General features: G+C 46.0%; 1 long non-coding RNA gene across 1 annotated transcript; it reads left to right on the top strand.

Moving 5' to 3' along the window:
* Positions 1 to 302: 302 nt before the first annotated feature.
* Positions 303 to 21,923, top strand: LOC142570932 (uncharacterized). Its single transcript, XR_012825717.1, has 5 exons — positions 303 to 542; positions 10,186 to 10,346; positions 11,423 to 11,514; positions 18,385 to 18,483; positions 21,825 to 21,923. It is a non-coding gene; the product is annotated as an uncharacterized LOC142570932 (long non-coding RNA).
* Positions 21,924 to 22,514: the final 591 nt, after the last annotated feature.

Below are 22,514 nucleotides of genomic sequence, written 5' to 3'. Positions count from 1 at the left end.
ACGCCCATAGATTAATAAATGATAAAAATCTTCCGTAGGACAGTTTTAGTTCATCTTTGCATTTCGTATTTCGTGTCACTGCAGTTCGCGTCGCAGTATTTACGTGCTTCATCGATCATAAAAGTTCTAGAAGCTTTTTCTTGTAATCTCTCTCTGACATGCCCGGTCAAAACAAGTTCCAGATGGCTTCTTGCTACCCTAATAAAATGTCACGACTAGAACTCTGCAATGATTTGGAAGTCAACAGATGCGAAGGTCAAGAATCATGTGGCAGTTTTATCGTAAAGAGCAAAAACCCCAGAACATCGCTCCGTGACAATCCTGCAACCCTGCCAAAAAACCAAATTGAAGACCAAAAACACATGAATGTATATTTTGCAGCGAACTAGTCTCGGGATTTGCGAGTGCCTGGAAAAATAATGCTGGTAATACTAGCCCTTCTATTGGCATGCGCATGCGGCGGATGCTCCGGTAACAAGAAACAACTCTGTGACCCCGACTTGATTGCGAAACGTCTTGGAGACAACCCGAACGCGTGGAAGGTACGTAGCAACAGCGCACATTGGATGTAAGGGCAGTGGTTCAACTTTGGGAAGCAGTAGTTGGTGTTCCCGTTACTTTACTTGTAAAGCCTCTGACTATGTTATGGCACTTAACGACCTGCCGTGCTAGCTTAGCGGCTGAGGCATTGCGCTGCTGAGCCTCGAGGTCATGAGTTTGATCTCTGCCGTGGTGACCGCATTTCGATGGGGATGCACGTTTTATGTGCATGTTTGGTAACCTCAGGTGGTGAAAATTAATCCGAAAGGCCCGACTACGGCATACTTCATAATCATATCGTAGCTGTGGCACATAGGACCCTAGAATTTAGCTAATTTTTAACGAAACTTTACATCATGCACAGTTCCTTAAAGGCATCTTTTTCGCCTGCTGTTATCTTACGCGCACAATAAGTACAAAGGTGCGTTACAGGTGATTTCGTTCCTTGGATAATGCTATTTATAATGTAGTTTATCTTGATTTGTCCCTTGGCAAAGCGGCATTAGCACCTGCAGTGTTCTCAGCGTTATCGTGCTTTTATCAGACAAGAATGATTCATGGCACTGATGATTTATTAAAGTTATCGCCGCATCGTAATGTATGTGGCATAGTGGGAAATTCAACCCTCGACCATGTGACCAGGGGCGAAGCTCCGTATTAAAAAAAAAAGTTGTTTGTTCGTACTAGTTTTCTTTTTTGTTTCAAAGAAAATGGTTCAATTCAGGTGGAATTAGAAAGCGAAAACCCAATAGAACAGGTACGTTCGAAGCTGATAACCTTCGTAGACATGATGGGTTATTGTAACATTTGAATATCATAAACCCCATTTCGCTCAAAAACTGGAATCATGGAATAAGCAAGCTCAAGAAGCTCAGAAAGTCGCCACACTGACTTCACGTCGGTGCCCCGAAAGATGCAGCCGCAGCAGATCCAGGGCCAGTGTTGCCAACTAGAAATTAGAAAAGCTTCCATTCCTCACCTCAAAAAAAAAAAATTCGAAACGCGCGATACGAACACCTAAAATCCGCAAAATGAAAGCACGCTCAATCGGAACAATCGGAATCCCGTTCTAAACTTGCATTATCGAACCTATATAAAACACATTGTAAAAAACTTGCACTGAGCAGAAACAGCTGTTTCTTTTTTCGTTCATAAAGGTTTAAAGATATGAATAAATACTATTATTAACCGCTTTTTGCGCGACCGAGAAGAACGGAATGTATTGCGAAGCAAAACTTAAAAAAAAGAACAGTTCCGTGAATGAAATTACAGAAAAACGTCCTTTATTTTATCTTCGTACAGTCGCACGTCCTCTGTGCGTTTTTGTTCCCTGGCGGCACTGGATCTAGGATACATCGGTACCATCGCTGACCCTGTAGACCCCCATCGAGCCGATCTTAGTAACAACTTGCTCGGGCAGCCTGTAATTGAAGCAGCATTTACCATTTCTTCGGAGAGCAGCCTACACAATAAGGAAGACATTTATCATCTTAGTGGACATTCCCTTGTTTAACTTAGATTTCAATAATTTCATCAGATTGAAAACACACTCTACGTCCACGTCGGAGGACGCAACAATAGCACTGGTCAAAAGAAAATAGCCAACTGAATGTTGTGCGCATTTCACCCGAGCCATTTCACGAGCTAAAATTACCCAAAGCGCGTCTGCGAAACTGCGAAGAATGAAACTCCATGAGCATCAGTTCAGAGGAGGCACAGAGACAGTGGAAGAAGGAATGCAAAGCACACGATTTGTGGATGATGACAATAACTTGCTCTTACTTCCAAAAAGGCATGGGAAAAGCTACACGTTTGCGACACGCGAAGCGCAAATTAGTGTCAAAAAATGTTGTTTTTGTAACACCAGAAAAGAAGCAAATATTACATAAAAATCACTTAAAGACCGACCACCTAGAAAATAACAAAACTGCCCGTTAGGTAGCTCAGGAAAGCGCTAAATTCAGCTGAGAAATCGCTAAACTGGCAGCACTGCTTAGGGCTCGCAAGCACTAGCGAACAGCGAAAAGGGCGCGGGATAGCTGCTTGTTTTCATGTGCTGTTGATCCATCTTCAAATAAGTATATTGACATGACGTTTCACACTTTTCATTCACTTGCGTTCATTTAAGATTTTCCAATTCGAAACTCGAAAAAAATGCTGGAAAGCACAGGAGAGCCACAAATAATTTACAATAAAAGCTTTTCTACGAAACAGTTTCTGGTTCGCGCCCAAAGAAGTATGCGTGTCGTCACGGAGAAAGTGGCCACGTGGTGGTAGAGCATCGAAACGTTTTGCCACTTACTCCGGTTTATTCTTATCGTCTGCTATGGTGCTACCTGTCACGGGCCCCAATGTAGAAGCATGCCAGATTACCCAGCGAGCGGTGGTGAAGCAGTACAAAACGTCTCGATGTTCTTCTACAACGTCAATATCTTCTGCACCCTGACGCCACGACACATACACGTGTTGTCCACTTCTCTACTCTTGTGTCCTGTCTGCACGCCTCACCTCTTTCTTGCATAATGACACATACACCTTCTGGGAAACAAATCCGGTTCTTAGAAAGGCTACCGCATTTGATTCTTTATTTGCCAGTGTGTTTTATAGAGTTTTGAGCTCGATGACTTTCACTAAATGCAATAAAAAGGCACAAAATTTCAGTGATTTCTTCGGCTCCAAACTGACGTCCTGCAATGGCAGCGCTCACAGTTGTTGCGTCTCGAGGTGGCGTTTGGGCCCGGAATCCACCAAGCCCACCGACCAGTAGGTCCGGTAGCAGGAATGAATTAAAAAGGCTTTATTTTACTATATTTTAGACTTGCTCCAGATAGGCAAGCCCACTACATGCAGGAGCATATTAAACGTCTGAGTTGACATTAGGACACGTCAGCAACACCGCTGCACCAAAAGTTTCTGGTTTTAATACCGTCATCTTCCCTAGGTGACTAGACTAGGGAATCTGGTGACTGTATCGTGGCCAATCACAATTGTCGAAATGGTCGCAATATCCTGCTCAAGATATCGCACCATTCCGCCGAACTGCGCCTCCGACGTTGTACCTTCGCCGCCGAATATTTAGCAACTTGTGAATCCGAGGTCGAAGCCGTTCCCCCGGTAGCGTTCGACGTTGGCCCTTTTCATCAATTAGTAAAGGTTGTCGGGTTCAAGTAGAGGAGTATTTTGTTGACCCGTCAAAAGTCGGCGTCAACGCTGCGTTGACTTCTGGATAGGCGGGGATTAATGGGTGGAGTTGCCTAGTGGTCAACTTCTAATTAATTCCCTTGGCCGTGTTGAGACATAACACAGTGAACACCACCATCTGAATTTCGCTAGCCTGATTTTTTCCCTCAAGTAATAATTCTGCTTGCTCTCTACGGGGGAATATAGAAAAAGCCCGCGGTTGTAATCTTCTTACTAGAAGTGGAGCATGGGCTCGGTCATATGTTAAAGTACTATTTTAGATAATAACTTGAAGGCAGTAAAATGTTTACTATATCTTTAATGATAAATACATTGCGCTATCGAAACGTTTCGAGACTGCCCGTTTCGAAGAAGGTAACGTATTTACGTGCATGCAAACACTGTCAGCTTTGAAATAGCCCCTTTGTGCACAAATAAAGTGCTCGGTCTTTTTTCCGGAAGGGTTCGAGCAACCTTCTGCGACTCGAGCTTGATTTAAGACAATCGTGCCAAAATGGCGACTTCTTAGCTGGGTTTCTAATTCCTGGTAGAGCAAGAAATAAGTAGCAGCCGAAATTGACGGGTAGAGTAAAGAAAAAACCATGCTGTTCCCGGCGAGAAAGTCGTGTGTGCACGGTGATCTGCGACAGGTTGCATTGTTGTGGTGCAGCGTCCACCTCCTCGTGAGTCCCAGATCAGGCCGTTTTTCTCCAAACGACCTCGCCAAACCCGGCAGTAAAACTCGCTGTTCATAGTCTGGCCACTTGGGACTAACTCCTGATGCACAATACCGTGATTGCCGATAAACACCATGAACATGCATTCACTTTGCCGAGCTGCCGACACGCCTATCTTTTCTTTTCTTTTTCGTGGGGACGGGCTGTTCCGCTGCGGCTAGTATTGCACCATCTCAGGGTCGTGCCTGTACACCTCAGTTTCGTCCCTAGTGATGATCCTCCACATGAAGGAGAGATGACACGTAAGGATTTCCGTCCGCTAATTTCCCTCTCTTCCCAAAATTAGAAACCCTGCTCAAAGGCTGCCATTTTGTCGTGATTGCTTAAATAAGGCTCGAATTGCAGAATGGTGCTAAACTCCTTCCTGATAAGAAATTTTCAGGAAGGAGTTCGCAAAAGCAGCAAGAACGCTGCGAGCCCTGTATATATCTGCAAGGATACTATTTCGACGGTGACAGCGCTTTCGCAAAACCATATCAAGCCTCCAAACTTTCTGATACCACCGTACAAAATCTTAGATACTAGAGAAAAAACTGTGCTGTTTCGCTAAGTAAGTCGTGGCTTTATTTTCTTTGTGGTGCATGCGACTTCCATTGTATGATAGAGTAATATATTTCGTGGAATTCGGAATGCCTAAGCAGACTTTAGTATTATCAGACTTCGCATATCTAAGTAGGTTAGATGATCTAGATTTAACGCAAATGAATAGCTTCATGCAATCTTATGACCCCAGCTGTGTGGCAAAAGGTTTATGCAATCTTTTCTTCTTTTTTTTCTTCGAAGTGGCCCAACATTTTACGATTTGCTTATATTTGATTTACGCAGAGCTTGTGCATCACATTTACTTCGTTATTTCTTGTGATGTCATGTTGAGGTCCCCTTGTGCGAAGTACTGTAAACAGTCACAATTTCTGTTGCCATTATTCAGTAAGGGAACATCCGTGGACCTACCTGCCCGATGTGTCCGCAGCTTGGCGTTTGAGAAGACCTCTAAACTTGAGCTCTCCGCAAAACATTTTCGAGGAGGAGGAGGAGGAAATAACTTTATTGGGTCCTGAGGAACCCCTCCCCACCCACTCTTGGTTTAGTGGTCGGCAGGGGTCGCGGGCCGCACCCACGTTGGGACGGGAAGTGCGTGATCCTCCTCCCTTTCGTGAGCCCTCTGGAGGGCCCGGAGCTGGGTCTGGTGGTCGTCGCTTGGCAGGGCGTCCACCCAGTCTTCTTCTTTAGTGAACACGGTGCCGCTTAACGCGAAGCATTGCCAGAGCATGTGTGCTAGCGAGCAGTACGATTCGCCACAATCCGGACACTGCGGCTCTACTTCTCGTGAATTTTCGAAATTCAGTGTTTTCCACCTGAGTACGTTGCGTGGGAAGTAAAACATAAACGTGCGTGCTCGTGTATGGCCAACCCAATGCAACCATGGAGCATCTAAGCGCAAATCGACATAAGATAGTTTCGCCAGCCGCCGGCATCGTTCTTACGCATTTCAAGTCTAGCAGACTTGAAATCACTGTGGTAAGTCTACGTCAGCGTTACTGAACACAGCGATTACCGCGGTTGTTAAACCGTCATGATACACATAACCGTTGTGCTTCGACATAGCCTTTTTGCCCCGTGAAGCAGTAATATCCGAAAGGGATCGCGTAAAAACAATCTCGCCGCTATTTGTGAGGACGCAATTTCCTTAAGACGAGTGAGTGCGTCCAAGAGGACGGGACGAATAAGACAAAAAATAACGGTTCTCTTCGTTTTCTCTCGCGAAAAAAAAATCTGGCTAACGCTGCAATGATACAACGCATGCTCGTGCCACATGCTTTGACCATGCGAACAAACATATCTATAACCCAGCATCTACCACTGCTTCGGACGTCCGCACCGTCGAAGGCCGGTCGCTCACCAATCGACAAATGTGATTCCCACTGTATTACTGTATTATTCTGTTATCAATAGTCGAAATTATTCCATTCGTGGGAAGAAACCTCGTCTAACAAACAAGGTATCTACAGACAATAATTTCAACGCTTGTCACAGTAAACAGCACAACTTATTCCATAGAACGGCACCCACGCTGTTAGAATCGTCATTGGTTTCGTGATTACTCACCGCTGCAACAACACAGCTAAGAACAACCGTGAGAATGCTGCAGCAAGGTCCCATTAGTGAAACTAATTCCATAAATACACAAGTGATCTCTGAGGTTTACTGTAAGCTGAAACAGGCGCGCACATATCGACTTGGGTGTTCAAAGTCCACCTCAACGCCAGCAGAAACTCCGGCCATGGCAACTTAAATCACTTCAGCACGTCTCACAGAACCGTTTCCCCCGTAGGAGACGCCACTTCACGCTAAATAGACCGCGCGACGCGAAAACAGCCACTAAAAACTGCCTGTGAGCGTATACCTGGCATACAACACGGAGCGCTCGCCCGAGCCTGCATGCCGAGTGTCCATAGATGACTCCACGAATTGCGCACCCAATATGGCGGCGCCCATGAAAGAACGGTCTACAGTCACTAATGCTCTATCTCACGAAATGAGTTGGGAGCGAGTACGCGTGAGTCAGAGTGCTCGTGAGCTAGTGTGCTGACCTATGTTCCAAAGTCAAAAAAACATTCATAGGTGCTTCACCGACACATAATCGTCTATGATGTTTTACCAAAGGTGTGTACCCATCATTCGGTAGAGGTGCAATCGTCAAATGATAATAACTTATTAGGAGCTTCAACGAGTGTCCGTCGAAACATGTATGAAACTCAGAAAAACATTCATTTGGGCTAGATGGTGCGTACTGGAACTAGGAAGGAACAGTGCCAACTAAGACGATCACGAGAGGGAGAACGACATACGACAAGTGCCGATTATATGCCGACTTAAATAACTTCAGTACGTTTCACAGAACCGTTAGCCACGTAGGGGACGCCACGTCCCACGACCGCGCTTGTCTTTTGTCCTTCTCCCTCTTGTGATCATCTTAGTTGGCACTGTTCCTTCCTAGTTCAAGTATGAAACTTCTTCTCTTTGCTATGACTTTTATATCACACCACTACCACTTCGTCTCCAGGTGATCGGCAATGACCTCCGGCACCACTATTTTGCAATCCTATAATCACCAACAGCGCCCCCTACTCACTGGTTACGTTACACACCTGAGCAGTTGTACTGCAGTAGCACATGGCGTGCTGTCGTCAGTATCCATCGGCATCTATCCATCCATAGACACCGCTTTATTAGGAACATCTGCATACAGAGCACTGCACCATACATCTGCACAAAGGTGGCCACTCTGTCACGGGCCTCTGAGCACCAGACCACACCGCGCCTCCTTCTTCCCGGCACCCGCAACCTCCTCCTTCTTCCGATCTACGCCGTCACTTACTAGTCTTCCTAACACATAGCTCCGTATAATCTCTGAGACGTTTTGATCTGTGACGTGTTATCGCATTAATGCTACAGCCGGTATACACATCCCTGTTTTCAAGTTTAGCCCACCCGTATTTGATTACACTAGTTCTAGGTTTGACCCTCGTTACGATTAAGACGTTTGCGAAAACACATATCGTGCACCGGTGTCGGAATACGCCCACTCACGACTTTGCACTGCATCCGGGACAAGTCCGTCTCGAAACATGTGGACGCATTCTGTTTTGTACAGGTCCATTACAACGCTGACGCATTAAAGATGTAAGCGCCCAGTTCCCTCCAAAATAGCGCTTTCATTAATTGGTTGTTCTTCTTCAGTTTCATTGATGTTCTATACGTAGCCATTTATCTACCAAATCACGTATGTCGCACTTCAAGCACAGCTTTGAAGAGAACAAAAAAATAAGTCTGCCAAGTGTCACCGGCCTAACGCTTTGAAGATATGGAGTATGGACCCTGCTATACAGGACGTCATTTCCCTTGACCTTTTGATATATAAGTGATCTGCGGCACTAATATAAATAGAACGAAGCGATAAAACTGTCATCGTTCTCTTGTCGTGTTGTCTTTTCTTGTGGTTCACGTTCGTTGCACCTGCCATAAGCCTCGACTCCTTGAGGTAAGGGGTCACTTTTCAGTGAAACTGTTCATGTGAATATAAAAAACGGAATCAGTCGTAAGCGTAAAAACCATGTGAAAATGACAAGAAGTGGAAAAATCAGTACAATATGCGCCCTTGTAGATGCCAAACCTACATCCAGCGAAGCCGCTTGCGTACGCAACGGTCACGAGTGTAGTTCCTCAGGAATCTCCTGTTTAGGAGATAAGTGCTGTTTGCACTTAGGCCATTGTGTTAATGCGTCTCTCGCTCAAGCATACATGTCAGCGTTGTTTACCTGTTCTGTGGCGCTTCTAGTTCCTGTATAAGTTCTTCCTCAAAGCTGTGTGCGCATTGAGCCCTCACGTCCAAAGTAAAACAGAACAAGGCTAAACCGGAAGCAACGTTTGCAAGAGCGCAGGGAAGCTATTCTATTTGACATATGAGCAACATTTTAAGGATCTCGGTAACTTGTCGTCGTCACAAGAATTGATCGAAATCTCTACCTACGAGCGACAACCACAGGGGCCATACGGACCACTGAAACTAATTCTGTAAAGCAACTAAAGGCAATTTTCGTTTTAATTTTGACTTTCGTAGATGGCAAGAACCACAATTTAATTATGAGGCGCGGGGTGGTTTGCGATTTTGGATTTATTTTTACCACCTGGGCTTCTTTAACGTTCACCCAATGAACGGGGTGTTCTTGTATTTCCCCCCATCGAAATGCGGCCTTCGCGGGCAGGATCCGATCCCGCGACCTCGGGCACAGCAACGCCAGGCCAAAGCCACTATGCCACCGCGGAGGAGTAAACTAAGGGTACAAAAGGAATGAAACTTCAGTAAAACAAAGCAGGTGTACCACGCGAAACATACTGGATAACTTGCAAAACTTTGGCGCAATTAGAGGAGTCCAGATAAATGATCGAATTCGCACTAACTGCAGAGGAAAAAGCAATCGCTGCACAAACACCGAGTGTGAGATCATAATGAAAATTTACAAGAATAAAATGAATATTGAAGCATGCCTGAAGTAAATATCAGCAAGGCCCCTATAAGGTATTACAAAGAGGCGAGCTAAATTTAAAAGATGTTCCTTTACAAAGAAGCGCAAATATTTAGAGCTCGTACCTCGCACGGGTATACTTCAGTATCATTACGAGCCGAATGAAAATGCGTCTTTACTGGAATGTACGAATATTTATTTAGCACTTTAATAGTGGCGGAGGAGACGACACATGAGCAGTGTGCATGACCGCTGCAAAAATATAGCAGCCACATGGTGCGGTGCGTCAAGGTGGCACGATCTCTAAAGCATGTTAATAAAACGCGCTGGAAGGTTCGCACATGTTCGGTGATTCCCCGTAAGTAACATGAACGAGCAAGCTCGGAAAATTACGCATCCTCAACGCTCTAATTAGTGACGCTGCATGGGCTCAAATTGCACTATGCTGCGCCATGCCTTGAATGGTTCCGAAGGGGATTCTATATATACAGATAACTGCGAGGGAGGAAAGGTGTAGTCCGTTACATGTCACGTATAACACATTTTTGACATTAAATTACGTTTGCTTCAGTTCTTGAAGTGATCCTCATTTATCGGCAACCAGAATTATAAGTTCCAAAACCGGAAAAAGTAACTTTTTCACAGTGTCTGCAGTGTAACGCCGGCGTATTGCAGAATTGTTTTCATCTTTTTTTTTTCAGTTAATTGAGCAAAGCAGCCCCAGGTATCATTTGATGTTCCACTCAAATGCGAGCCTAAAAGGAATGTACAAATGTTTGTGCACCTCATCCTCCGGTCCAGTCCATCACGAAAAATGGAAAAGGACTGTAAAGTATCATTACTCTGAAGTTGGCGAGTCAACGTAAGTCGGCAGATTGTTCTCACGCGCGGACATGATAACCTACCAAGAGGAGCACGTGCTATCGGCGATGCGCATAGCCACCTATCCGTTTAGAAACGCTAAAGTTAGCAGCAGCGGCTATCGTCAAGTGGTTTACGCGTAGCACGCGTAGCAATGTTATTCCTTACGAAATCTAACTGTAAGACGAGCGGATGCAGTTAAGCAGTTAATTTGCAATAGACGGTTGCTTAAGGTACCACGTGATCGCGGCTGATTCTCGTCATTACCTGTGAATGCCTTTTCGCAATATAACAGGCATCCAAAACTGATATCGAGAATAATTTTTGCATAGATTCAGTCCTGCTTCGATCGGGGCCCTGAAATTCTGCCAGCAGTGGGTACTGCAATGAAACACCAAGGGCTGTTGAAATCAGGCAATTCAAGACCTTCAGGAGCTTTAATTTACGCAGCAGTCTGGATTTTGTGGCTGACCCGTCGACGAAGACGGACTCAGTGCGTTTCTGCATTTAATGTTGAGTCAAACAAGTGCACATATTTTTGTATAAACAAAGCCATCTGCAATTAATCATTTCTAGGTTAGTCATGTTCATTTTTCCACGTATTTCCGCTCCCATTGTACATTTCACAATACCTTAATATTTACCTAAGGAAAAGTCAACCGCAACTGACGTCAAGAACAACCTCCACATCCCCGTTGTACACTTTTGTGTCGATTTAGTATCGAGTTCTATTGATATGCCTGCATCCGCTGACTGACATGTAGGTCAACTTTCGTTTTCTAAAATCCGTGTCCGCAGCATTTGAGTCTGAGTCAGGCACGCACATATGGTGGTATTTTTTTGCTGCTGAATTTATTTTAATTTATCGTATTTTTCGACGCGCAACTGTTTAAGTCTCAGAAATATTGAGAGCAGTGCTTTCTCCTGCCGGTCGATGCAAAATATGTTGGGCCACATTTAATAAATGCAATCTTTAATGTTTTAATTTATCTTGTTGCCCAGTTGTTCTTTCTCCTTCCGTCAACAGTGTTGAGCAGCACAGCAACAATAAAAGGCTATTTTGACATTATTTTACAGAAAACACGGAGCATATAAAGTATGGTCAAATAAAACAAGTGAAAATTTTGTTTACGACAATGAACTTAGCACGGCCTACTACATAAAAATAAGTAAGCAACTATTATGTTCTATTTTAACATGTTAAAGAAAGTAATTTCTTTAGTGTCTCTCTCTCCCTTTTTTCTTCACAGCAATGTTTATTGAAAACGAAAAATCTTGCACACTGCGTCAATAACGTTGCGAAATAAGAGAACAGCTTAGCACCATTGTGCCTCGTTTGAGGCTTGCCAATAGGCATAATGCTTGCTTTGAGTTGTAGTATGTGTGTTGTATACGGCCTGTGTTTTGCAGGAATCGCGGCGTGATTTGCAGTACGCTTGAGGGTACATCAAGTAGTCGTAGTAGACGTGGCACCTGTCCGGACATTGAGAACTCGCACTGTACGATTTTATGAAAGGTGCGATATTTTTTTTAACTGACATGTTCTGAGCACAAGCAGGCATCAACATGACCTGTTTCAGTAGCGTAACAAGGGGACCTGGCTGCTGAACGGCCTAACTAGTGAACCACCTAACTGGTGAACGACTGTGAAAAAAAGAAACAACGTTTTAAATGCAGCTCAAAAATAACAAAAGTCACGCGTATTATCATGCAAATAGACGCGCCGGCTGTCCGCATCATATATAGTCAACACAATATGTTCGGTCAGAGAACCGAGAGCATTGATAATGTATATGCGATGTTTGTTGCAGGGAACGGAAATACGAGAACAGTGAAGCACACATCAGAATCCAAAGGGATGTGCCGCGTCTTCCTTCCTTATATGTTTTTTTTTTAGTTCTGCGAGTTATAATGTAAAAATTTCTGAGATTAATAGATGGGATTCCGTTGCAACCATTCCTCGGGATATCTCTTGGATTCTTCTTTAGTGGCGACGAGCGTATGCATTAGAAATCGTAGGAACAGAACGCGCAGTACGATTGATCAACCGGAGTTTTTTACGCTAGTACGCGCAGTGAATGGCACGGTATAAGAGCTCACGGAACGTTACGAGTAATGAGCCGAGAATTTATCGCAGCTCACCGCACCATAAATAAGTATAACAATACCACTAAATAGAATAGTCGCGACGATACCAACATGTGCACTCTATACTGCCCCTTCATAAGACTTCCGACAGTGACGATGCGGAAGCATGCGTGACTTCCATAGCACACGATTGACACAGTAGCGGAGATGAACGCGCCTGATAACGCAGCCTTTTTATCATCCCATTCACTGTTTCGTGTGCCGATAACGCACCGGCAAAATCATTTTCTTACTATTTAGCCGGGGGGAGGAGGGGGCTTCACATCTGTACCATTCCCGTTAATAATTACCTATGATTCGTGTTCTTGAGAGTAGATTCGGTTATTTATGCCCTCGCAGCTTGCTGCTAGTCGTGATGAGCGTTGGGATTGTGTGGGTAGAGAAGCCGCTGTGCAAGCACTGATTGACATGGAAAATAGTAATATTTTTAGTTATAACTAGCCCGGCGGCGTGGCTGAGTGGGACGAAGATAATAACTGTCGTTATTATCTCGTGTACAAGTGCAGCTTGCCTTGCTAAAATGTTTTCTGGCTGCCCTATTCACCCTTACTATATATGTCCAAAATTTTACCCTTTCACTGTTGAAGAGAAGTACTTGCAAAGTAATAATTCCCACTGACATGTTTTAACATTTGCTCCCATGTAATAATAACTTAGAATACTAAATTGATATCTTATTTTATTTTATTTTTTCCTGTTTCTTGCGCAAGAAGTCAGGGCGCGGATTAGCATTAAAAATACACAATTTTTATTTGTACTCAATAATAGACAAGTGTTATTGAAAGATATTCATTTTGAACGAAAGGGACGCTTCCTTGCAAGCGCTTGCTTCGTCAACGGTGCCTACCACTTGATGACCGGTGATGTGTGGTAACTAGTCGCTAATTACGTAAATAGAATTGCTTACTTAACTTTTGAACATTCAGTTTCAGCAGGTTGATCGTAATCGGGAAATTAAAGCAAGCTCTCCGTACAAGCCATATCGACTTCTGGATCTGGAAAAAATCCGCTTACCCGCCAAACTGTGACACGACGAACTTCTAGTATGAGAGCGCGCGAAACCGAAATTGGGAGGCTGCATCGAGCGCATCGCCGTGGCCCTCGAAGTGACGTACTGCTTACGTCACCCAACTGCGGGCAGCCCACGCGCGCTGCGACAGCGAGAGTCACGGAACTGCGGCTGTATTCGCCTTCGTAGAAACACACGGTATATGCGCATTCGCGAGGCTGCTGCGTACGTGGCACGAACGCGTACATTCTGCTGTATAGTTTTCGCCAAGTTCAGGTGCTCAAAGCTGTGTCACCTGTTACAGCTTGTCTCGTCAATAGAAGTAAAGCTTGTTCTTTCTCCTTGAAGTTGGTCAAGTCTCTTCATTGGGATAATCGGCGTTGATGAAGCAGGAGGCAGGTTGGAGGTGCCATTCTTGACGATATATTGCAGTGAAAATATTTACACAAGTCAAATACAGGTTTTGCAGAAGAAGTGATGATAAACGCAGACGTAAACCACGCGTTACTCTTCTACATTTAAGTTAGAGCCTATGACAACTGTTTCTACATACGAACAGCTGAGCCTCACTGTTCGACCACTCAGTGGTTATGGCCCAGACTAGCGTTGCATCGTACGGAGTCTTACTGACCTATCAGTTTAGTGATAACAGCCTAGACTGAAACGAATGGGCTCCAGCCAGTCTTTAAGTTCACTTCGGTAAACAATAAAAAAGGGAGGTGGAAACTGCTGGCCCGCCTCGACATTACCCTAGCCTACGAGTTGAAACTGAATTTAAGCCACCACCTACTCGGTTGTGCCAAATCTCTTTATCAGAGTTGTCAAACTTTAGGCAAGCATCCGGCACCCTTTCCTATTATGGCTCTCTCTCTCTCTCTCTCTCTCTCTCTCTCTCTCTCTCTCTCTCTCTCTCTCTCTCTCTCTCTCTCTCGCTCCTATTCCCAAGTTCTTAGCGATTCCTCATTGCATTTCACTAATTTCTGCCGTCACGTTTCTGTGTAAGTTAACCGCAGGCCCACTCTCACAGAACAGCGTAAGTGACACGTGCACGGGCAGTTTACAAGCGAGCACTTTTGTCGAATTCTACGCTTTCACTACGCTGGCCTCTACGAGCTTTGGACGAATGGGCAGTTCTCCCTTTAGGGAATTCTTGGCACCGTCTCCGCGCAGGTCATAGACCGTGTAAAAGGTTCTTGCCGTTGTGTGTCCCTTGCGGCAGGCATTTGGGCCTGACAAAAGCGCATGCGAAATCATCGCCCCCAACCTTCGGTGACGCTGAACTCGCTCCCAAATTCATGGGTAGTGATCAGTAGGACCGCTGCATACTAGCCCTTCAGGCGCCGTGAGTTACTGTGCGGAGAGAGAAACGAGAAAGTGCTCGTATACTCTGGTGCACCGCGCCACCTATTCTGCATGTTTGAGAGAGGAGCGGCTTAACAATATAGCAACTGGATACATGCATTTCGTTATTTAAAAAAAAACGTGATTGCATTACAGACACAGCAGGAGGAAACTCCCTCTCCCCCGCCCGAAAATGAACAGTGCTCAGGCAGTTACATTAAGGCTCCTGCAGACGAGATCCTGCCTTACCCCCAGAGCGCTTAGTTGGATAGACCCCAACTTCCTGCAGTCGTGCTCCAGATGCGGTCACGCACGCTGCTCCTTTGACCACATGCTCTGGTTGTGCCCGTACAACACGGGCTCCGACCTTCAATATAAGTCCAAGTGGGACGCCTTGCTGAGGAGCTCGCAATTCACGCACCAACTACAGGCCGTCCAGAGGGCCCGTGACGTCGCAGAGAGTCACCACCTCCCTGTCCCGTCGGGGGCAGAGCCACCAACTTGATTGCATGGGGTGCCTTCGGCTCCCCCCAATCAAGTTCCTCAGAATAATCCAATAAAGTTCTTGTCCCTGGACTAAGGTGAACTTCGCAGAGGCCGTGACGGGCGTCTCGCGAGAGGGTCACGGAACCCCCTCCCCCATGCCTAAACCCAACACAGACAACACAGATATCGAACACTTTAAGAAAGAAAACGCAGTTATGCGTGATTTAATCCAAAAGCTTACCCAGGAGGTTCACTGCCTCAAACAACCCAAAACCCAACCCACACCACAAACCCCAGAACCCGCTAGCAACAGCCAATCCGAAGAAGTCTCAAGACCAGCCCCAAAAGAGCGAGCCTTCCAAGAAGGAGCTCAGAGCCAAGTACGACCCGAAGTCAAGGATATGCTCGTGACACTCCAAAGCATGGTAGAAACTTTACACAATTATCTAACCATGAAAGCTAATACTCAAACCCTTTTTACACAAACCGCTTCCACCGCTCAAGCCGTAGCCATGGGCACAACAGGTAACCGTTGCCGCCACCTTGCCACCTCTGGCGTCCCCTGTCCTTCATCATGGCCCACACTAACACACTAACGCCATGGAACAGCAACAACGGACACTCCCATTACTGACATAGAATCATGGTCATCCAAATTACCATCACGGTAAAGAAAAGTCGAATTGGAGGCACTGTTGGGTACTGCAGCACATCGTTTCTATGAGAAGGAGAGCGGCGGGACTATTTGAGAAGTGGAGGGTGGCGTGGTGGTTACGAGGGGCAAGGGAGATTTAGGTCCACATCCCACATTACATGTTTTAGATGTTCCCCCTTGCCCCTCCTCTCCACACAGCACTGGACAGACGGACAGACAGGAAACCACAAAAACTCTTCCAAGCAAACGCACCTCGCTTCGTAAGAAAGAGGGCCCCACCGGGGTGGCGGGGGATTCCTGTTTTTGCAGCTCGACAAGCTCTGCCCGAATGATCAGGCTAAACGCATGCTGTTCCATTAGGCGGGGGGCCCCGTCTGCTCGTTCTGGTTTTCTCGCTTCATACATGTAGCTCGAAGTTCCGTTGCCCATGGTTTGATATACTAAGCAGGTTAGAATAAATGGGCCCCCTTCTCTTACTGACCGAGGTGAGGCCCTGAGCTACGGCCCCCTTAGCCCCCCCCCCCTTAATCCAGCGCTGGTGGTCCCTAGCATTCGCGTTCTTTGTATGACCATAGAAGACAATGGAGCCAACTCTACGGCTATCTCCAAGATCCATCGACAGAGCGCTAATTCATCCAGACTGCTGGAGCGACTGACCAACCGACGAAGGGGTATGAAGGAAGAAAGTCTCATCCGCCTTGTCCAATCTTTTACCATCTGTCACATTACTTACGTTGCCCCCTTTCTCAATTGGTACAAAGCTGAAAAGACTAAACTGGACATCACAATCAGAGAAGCCTATAAGCAGGCCTTAGGACTACCCAACCACACCACCATGGAACTACTTCTACAATTAGGTATCCACAACATGCTAGAAGAGTTAATCGAAGCGCAACGTCGATTCCGACTGGACCGGCTTACCCTCATGGAAACGGGCTGCAGCATTCTAGCCAAGCTTGATATCACCTACCACCGCCAACATGGAGACAAACACCCAATACCACGCATCATCCAGCAATAGATACATGCCAACCCTATTCCCAAAAATATGCACCCAGACCACAACAAAGAACGCAGGAAGGTACGAGCTATCTCCCTCATCAAAGCTTATGCGAACACCGCGGGCGTCAACTTCGTCGACGCAACTGAATACCAAGATGGACGTCGTATTGCGGCGGTTACCACGGCAGGTGGCTTGCTCCGACATGCTGCCAGCATTGTTACCCAAAATGCTGAGACGGCCGAGGAAGTGGTCGTCGCCCTGGCCACTCTTTACCCAGCCTGTAACACCATACTCAGCGATTCTCGCACAGCAATCAACAACTACATCAAGGGTCATATCTCTCAGCAATCACTCCGTATCTTACAGCAAGCCCCGCACTCGTCTGAAAATCAAATCACCCTCGTCTGGATCCCAGCACACGCCGGCGTGGTCCACCCGCACCTCACCAAGCTCAACGAGGTTACACACTCCGTAGCACGAGGATTAGTCAACCGTGCCGGAGACGATGCAGGTGCACCCGCAGGACGCGACCGCCTTAATAGATACAACGACCTTGTGAAATCATTTTACCTCGAAAGAAGAACCTTCCCCACCCCTCACCGCAAGTAAAACAGAGCACAGGCAACCACCCTTCGCTGTTACAGACCAATACATACCCCTCCCTCACACGCTATCACATCCTATACTCCGACATCTACCCGAGCCACGCGTGCAAGATCTGTAAAACTCAATCAGCAACACACCCCCACATGCTATGGCAGTGCAAACATCAATACCCAGACCTTAATCCCGTGACCCTCTCGTCGAGATGGCAGGCCGGCCTGAGCAGCTCCCACCTCGACGACCAACGCTGGGCTACCCAGCAGGCCTACGAAGCGGCGAGGAGGCAAGACCTCGACGTCCCATCGTGGGAGGTCTAGACGCAGCCGACTAAACCGCTGGTTCTCATTCAAATTCTCTCTTTCTCTCTGGATTAAGGTGAGCGTTACTGAGCAAACAAAGGTCACTGATCAGTTACAAGACTGGCAGAACAAGTAATTAATTAGGTGTCAATCGTTATGTACAAATCAGATGAATATGCGCTGGTTATAGACGTTTCGTAGAAACGACAGCAGTCAGTGATAGCGACCTGCGGAGCGCGACGCCCGCGGGGCTGTAATGATTGTCCGGCAGCGCTGCCATTATTTTTAATACGACGACGCCGTACAGCCAAAGGACACACTTTTCAACATGACGTTTTGGCCTACTAGAATGATTACCTGAGCACTTCGAGTTATAGTGAAAGGCGGCACGTATCCTTTATCTTGGTAAACGGGAAATGTGAAATGTTTCTTGTTCTTAGCGTTAAATAAAACGACTGTTACAAGTTGATCGTTGGTTTCTTTTTTTTTTTTCAGACACGCTATCTTCCTTTTATTTTCATAAGATGATTAGCAACAACCGAATAATTTACAAGGATCAGAAAACATGTATACTTATGAAGTCAGAGGAACTTGGTAAAGTATCTCTGTATCTCTTCATTGTTTAGAATGCCCTAAACTTTGAAACTCGGGACCGCTCTGCAGACTGCTTTTCAAAAACACGACACGTGTCATTTTTGCCGCAATTACAGGGAGTGAAAGCGAGGCAATAAAAAACTGGGTGCTGGTTCGATCTTCCAAAACACACGTTAGTCTTCGTTGACTCAGAACAGTGCTGTGCCTCACGTTTGCTGTTTCGTTCGTGGCCTCTCTGACATCGTACAAAACGAATTCCGAATCGTAAGATTTCCCTACATTTAATGAACTAATACTGCCAATGGTTTCGGGCAAAGAGCCGTTTGTAAATAATGCTGACGCCTCACTTTCCCTCATGCAGGTAGAGGAGAAAAATCTTCCTGTGAAGATACTACAACGTCAACTTATGCATAGCTGATTACACGGAACGTTTTCTTTTAAAGGGACACTAGAGAGAAAGATATTCGAGTTGTATCAATAAGTTGTTCTTATACAATACCGAAACAGCCACTCTTACCATGACAAAGATGGACTACAGTCTATCCTAAAGAAGCCAAAGGCTGAACATAGCAAGTTTCAAGACGGTTTAGGGAGCCACAACAGCCCAAATCAGAAAAAGAAAAAGAAATTTTGATATCAGTGACGTCACACTGTTGTGCAGCGCTGGGCTTCCGGCTCGAAATTCAAGAAAGGAAAATTTGACCGGCTGGCAGGTCCAGCTCAGTGCAAACTGGCAGGACATTGTATTGTGGGTGATCAAAAACCAGACAGGCGCTGGTGCCTGGTGTCCGCAAATTATATTTTTAGCCGAGCCCGCTGAATCAGGCGGAAGCCTGATTCTGCCGATTACACTGCTCGCGCACCGTCAGCGTGCTGGGCGTGTCCTCGTCGTGCTTTGTGAACGGACCATTGTGGCACATAATAGTGCGCTACAGGGCCCCCCCTTCAAGCGAGGAAGCGATGAGTTAGACGAATGGTGGAACGCACGCGGCTAGTAGGACTCCATGACTCGGTCGGGAGGGAATGTGACAGCAGAAGTGGCTAAAGCGTCAGAGTCCAAGTAGGCAGGCTTCAGACGGTCGACGGAGACCGTACCTTCCCGGCCGCTGATGAGCAGTAGAAGGTTTGTAGGTGCATGCTTGAGTACATTGAACGGACAATCATACGGGGGCCGTAAGGGAGGACGCGCAGTGTCGTGGCGCACAAAGACGTGCGTGAAGTCCTCAAGGCTAAGGTTGACGTATACACGCCGGGAAGAACGTCGTTGTCGGGGGGGAATGTAAGTACGCATAGCGCTGCGTAGACAGTAGGCGTAGTCAGACGTCAGCAGGTACGGCGGGCGAGTCGTCGCAGAAATCGCCAGGGACTCGTACAGTAGTGCCAAACGTAAGTTCTGTGGCGCTGGTGGAAGAGTCACTGCGAAGAGCGGTGCGGATGCCAAGAATAAGGAAAGGAATGCGGTCGATTCATGATGAAGGAAAAGTAGAAGACATGAGTGAAGTTGGCGGTGAAAACGTTCGGTGATCCTATTGGATATCGGGTGGTAACAGCTAGTCCTGATGTCATTGACTACGAGGAGCCGAGATAGACTGGCGAACAATGTTGAGTCTAATCGACGACCAGGGTCAGTCGTAATGGTGGAAGGAACACCGTAGCGGCTAATTTAGAGTGTGATGAGTACTCGAGCTACCGACTCCACCATTATGTCCAGGAGGGGGATCGCTTCAGGCCATCTGGTGAACCTGTCCATGCAGGTTAACAGGTACCGACGGTTCCCGCAGGGAGGAAGGGGGCCAACAATATCTACGTGCAGATGGCTAAAGCGGGCGTCCGGAGACGGGAATGTGCCAAGAGGAGTCGCAGTGTGGCGATGCACTTTAGACTGTTGGCAGTCGAGGCACGCGTGTGACCAGCGACGAACGCCTACGTTGATACTGGGCCACACATAACGAGAAGTGACGAGTCGCTGTTTGCGCGAACGCCAGCATGAGACAAAGAATGAAGGGCACCAATGACGGCCCGGCACTATGGGCGAGGCACGTAAGGACGAGGACGTCCGGTCGACGCATCACAAACGAGAGGCACGTCGCAGTGAGGAAGTCGTCCTTGGTGTGCGGACAATTGTGGCACGTAGTAGTGCGCTACAGTAATTACATCCCTCACGCGTTGAGAAAGGCAATTTGTTTGATGAGGTGTTATTTTCACCAAAGCAACACAAAGCCGAATGATGGGCGATTTCGTTCTCGTTCATCATTGGGAAGCCGCGGCGCAGAAGACGCAGAGGCGCAGAGGAAGAAACATAAGAATTTCGCTTTGACTAACAAGCAAATTATTTGAATCTAATTTATTAACTTTAACATCCCGGATCAACATGCTGGCTATGCCGTGTGCCCCAGCTAACGTTAGCCAAGCCGTTCAAACGAAAATAAAAGAATTTCGAACACATTGTTTAAGATACAATTAAAGACCTACGGTGCTTGGTATTCAGCGTTCTGACAACACCATTGGTCCTAAAATCGTATCTCGCACCTCGTTTTTTAAATCATTTTTTTCGTTGAAAAGCTTGGCCAGCGTTAGCTGGGACACCTTATATATCATAGTGAGGGTCCCGGAATAGATGTCAACCATGTAGAGCTCTTTAACGCGCACGTAAATCAATACACGAGCATTGCGTTCCGCAGTCAACCAAAATGTGGCCGTCAAGTGCGGGGGAGGGGGGGGGGGAGCCGAACCTGCGACCTCGCGCCCACTTGCGGGATGCCATATATCCACTGACAATTTATTGGATACAGGTGTACCTAATAGTAAACAGCTTTATTGACCATTTCTTGTGGTTACACTGTATAATATATAAAGAAAACATCATTGCAGTAATCCACTCACTTAGTTCGAACAAACAGCTACATAGTACACTTGAATGTACTAAATTTTCGATTAAAATAAATTGATTTAGTTGATAATGTTTGTAGATAAAGTGGGTTCGAGTCTGCATAGACCATCAAATAACAGTTATTTCACGTGCCTATTGGAGCTTTATTGCAGGCAAGAGGAACATCTTTGCGCGCAAAGATTAGGATAACTGACACATTTATCACTATTATGAAGTGTATTTAATATACCGGACAGGCGATTTTCTCCTCGATCACCTCGAACGCAAATCTCTTTCTCGTAATTTCATCGAAAGTATACAACGTTCCAGTACATGCCTCGAAAATTAACCAACAATGATATCTGGCATAAAAGACTTGATAAATGTTAAACAATAAGACTTTTCCTGAAGTACTTATGCATTCCAGAATCCAAAAGCATGTTCGTGTTTTTTTTCTTTTTTTTTTTTTCAGGTCACCAAGTCTGGGTGCAGACGGACTACTTAGCAGAGCACAATAAGATACCTTACATGTGCATCATGTTTTACGAAGCCTGCGCTGGAAAGCCAAAAATTTGGGCGTACGATTGGGACTTTTGTCCCTCTTACGGTTACTGTTCCAACCTGCACAAGAAGAACTTCTAGATATCAAACATTTTGAGCTCTTTGTTCATGTGCGTTTTGAATATAATTCAGTAAATCGTTCTTTCAGGTGACGTTGGGGCACTCTTATTTGTGCTCAAGCCGTATCAGCGACTTATTGTTTATAGGTAGTTCTTCTGTTACATTCTAAATTAATGGTAGCCCTGATTTTTTAAAAGAAACGACTGACTATACAGCAAATTAAACAGCAAACCCCATTGTTCTTTAAATGCGTATAAAACTATGGCGGCACGTCGCATAGGCGCCCGCTACTCCTTCGCACCGACGGGCAAAAAAAAAAGAAAGAGGAGGAATCTGGGAAGAACAAAATCATAATTATACCAAAGCACTCAAAACGAGTTTCCGCATGTAATCCACACGGCGTGACGCAAAAGCTAGAAGTTCACAATTCAAGTTGATACGCTAGAACGCATGCAATCCATGTCAAAATAAGAATTGAAAAAAAGAGGAAGAAAAGAATATCTGCGGAGCCCACATGCAGTGGAAATAGGATGAACCGATG

This window comes from Dermacentor variabilis, chromosome 2, assembly GCF_050947875.1.
Source record: "Dermacentor variabilis isolate Ectoservices chromosome 2, ASM5094787v1, whole genome shotgun sequence".
NCBI classification, from domain to species: Eukaryota; Metazoa; Arthropoda; class Arachnida; order Ixodida; family Ixodidae; genus Dermacentor; species Dermacentor variabilis.
Note: the sequence above shows the minus strand (reverse complement) of the source record. Positions and strands in the feature narration are given on the sequence as shown.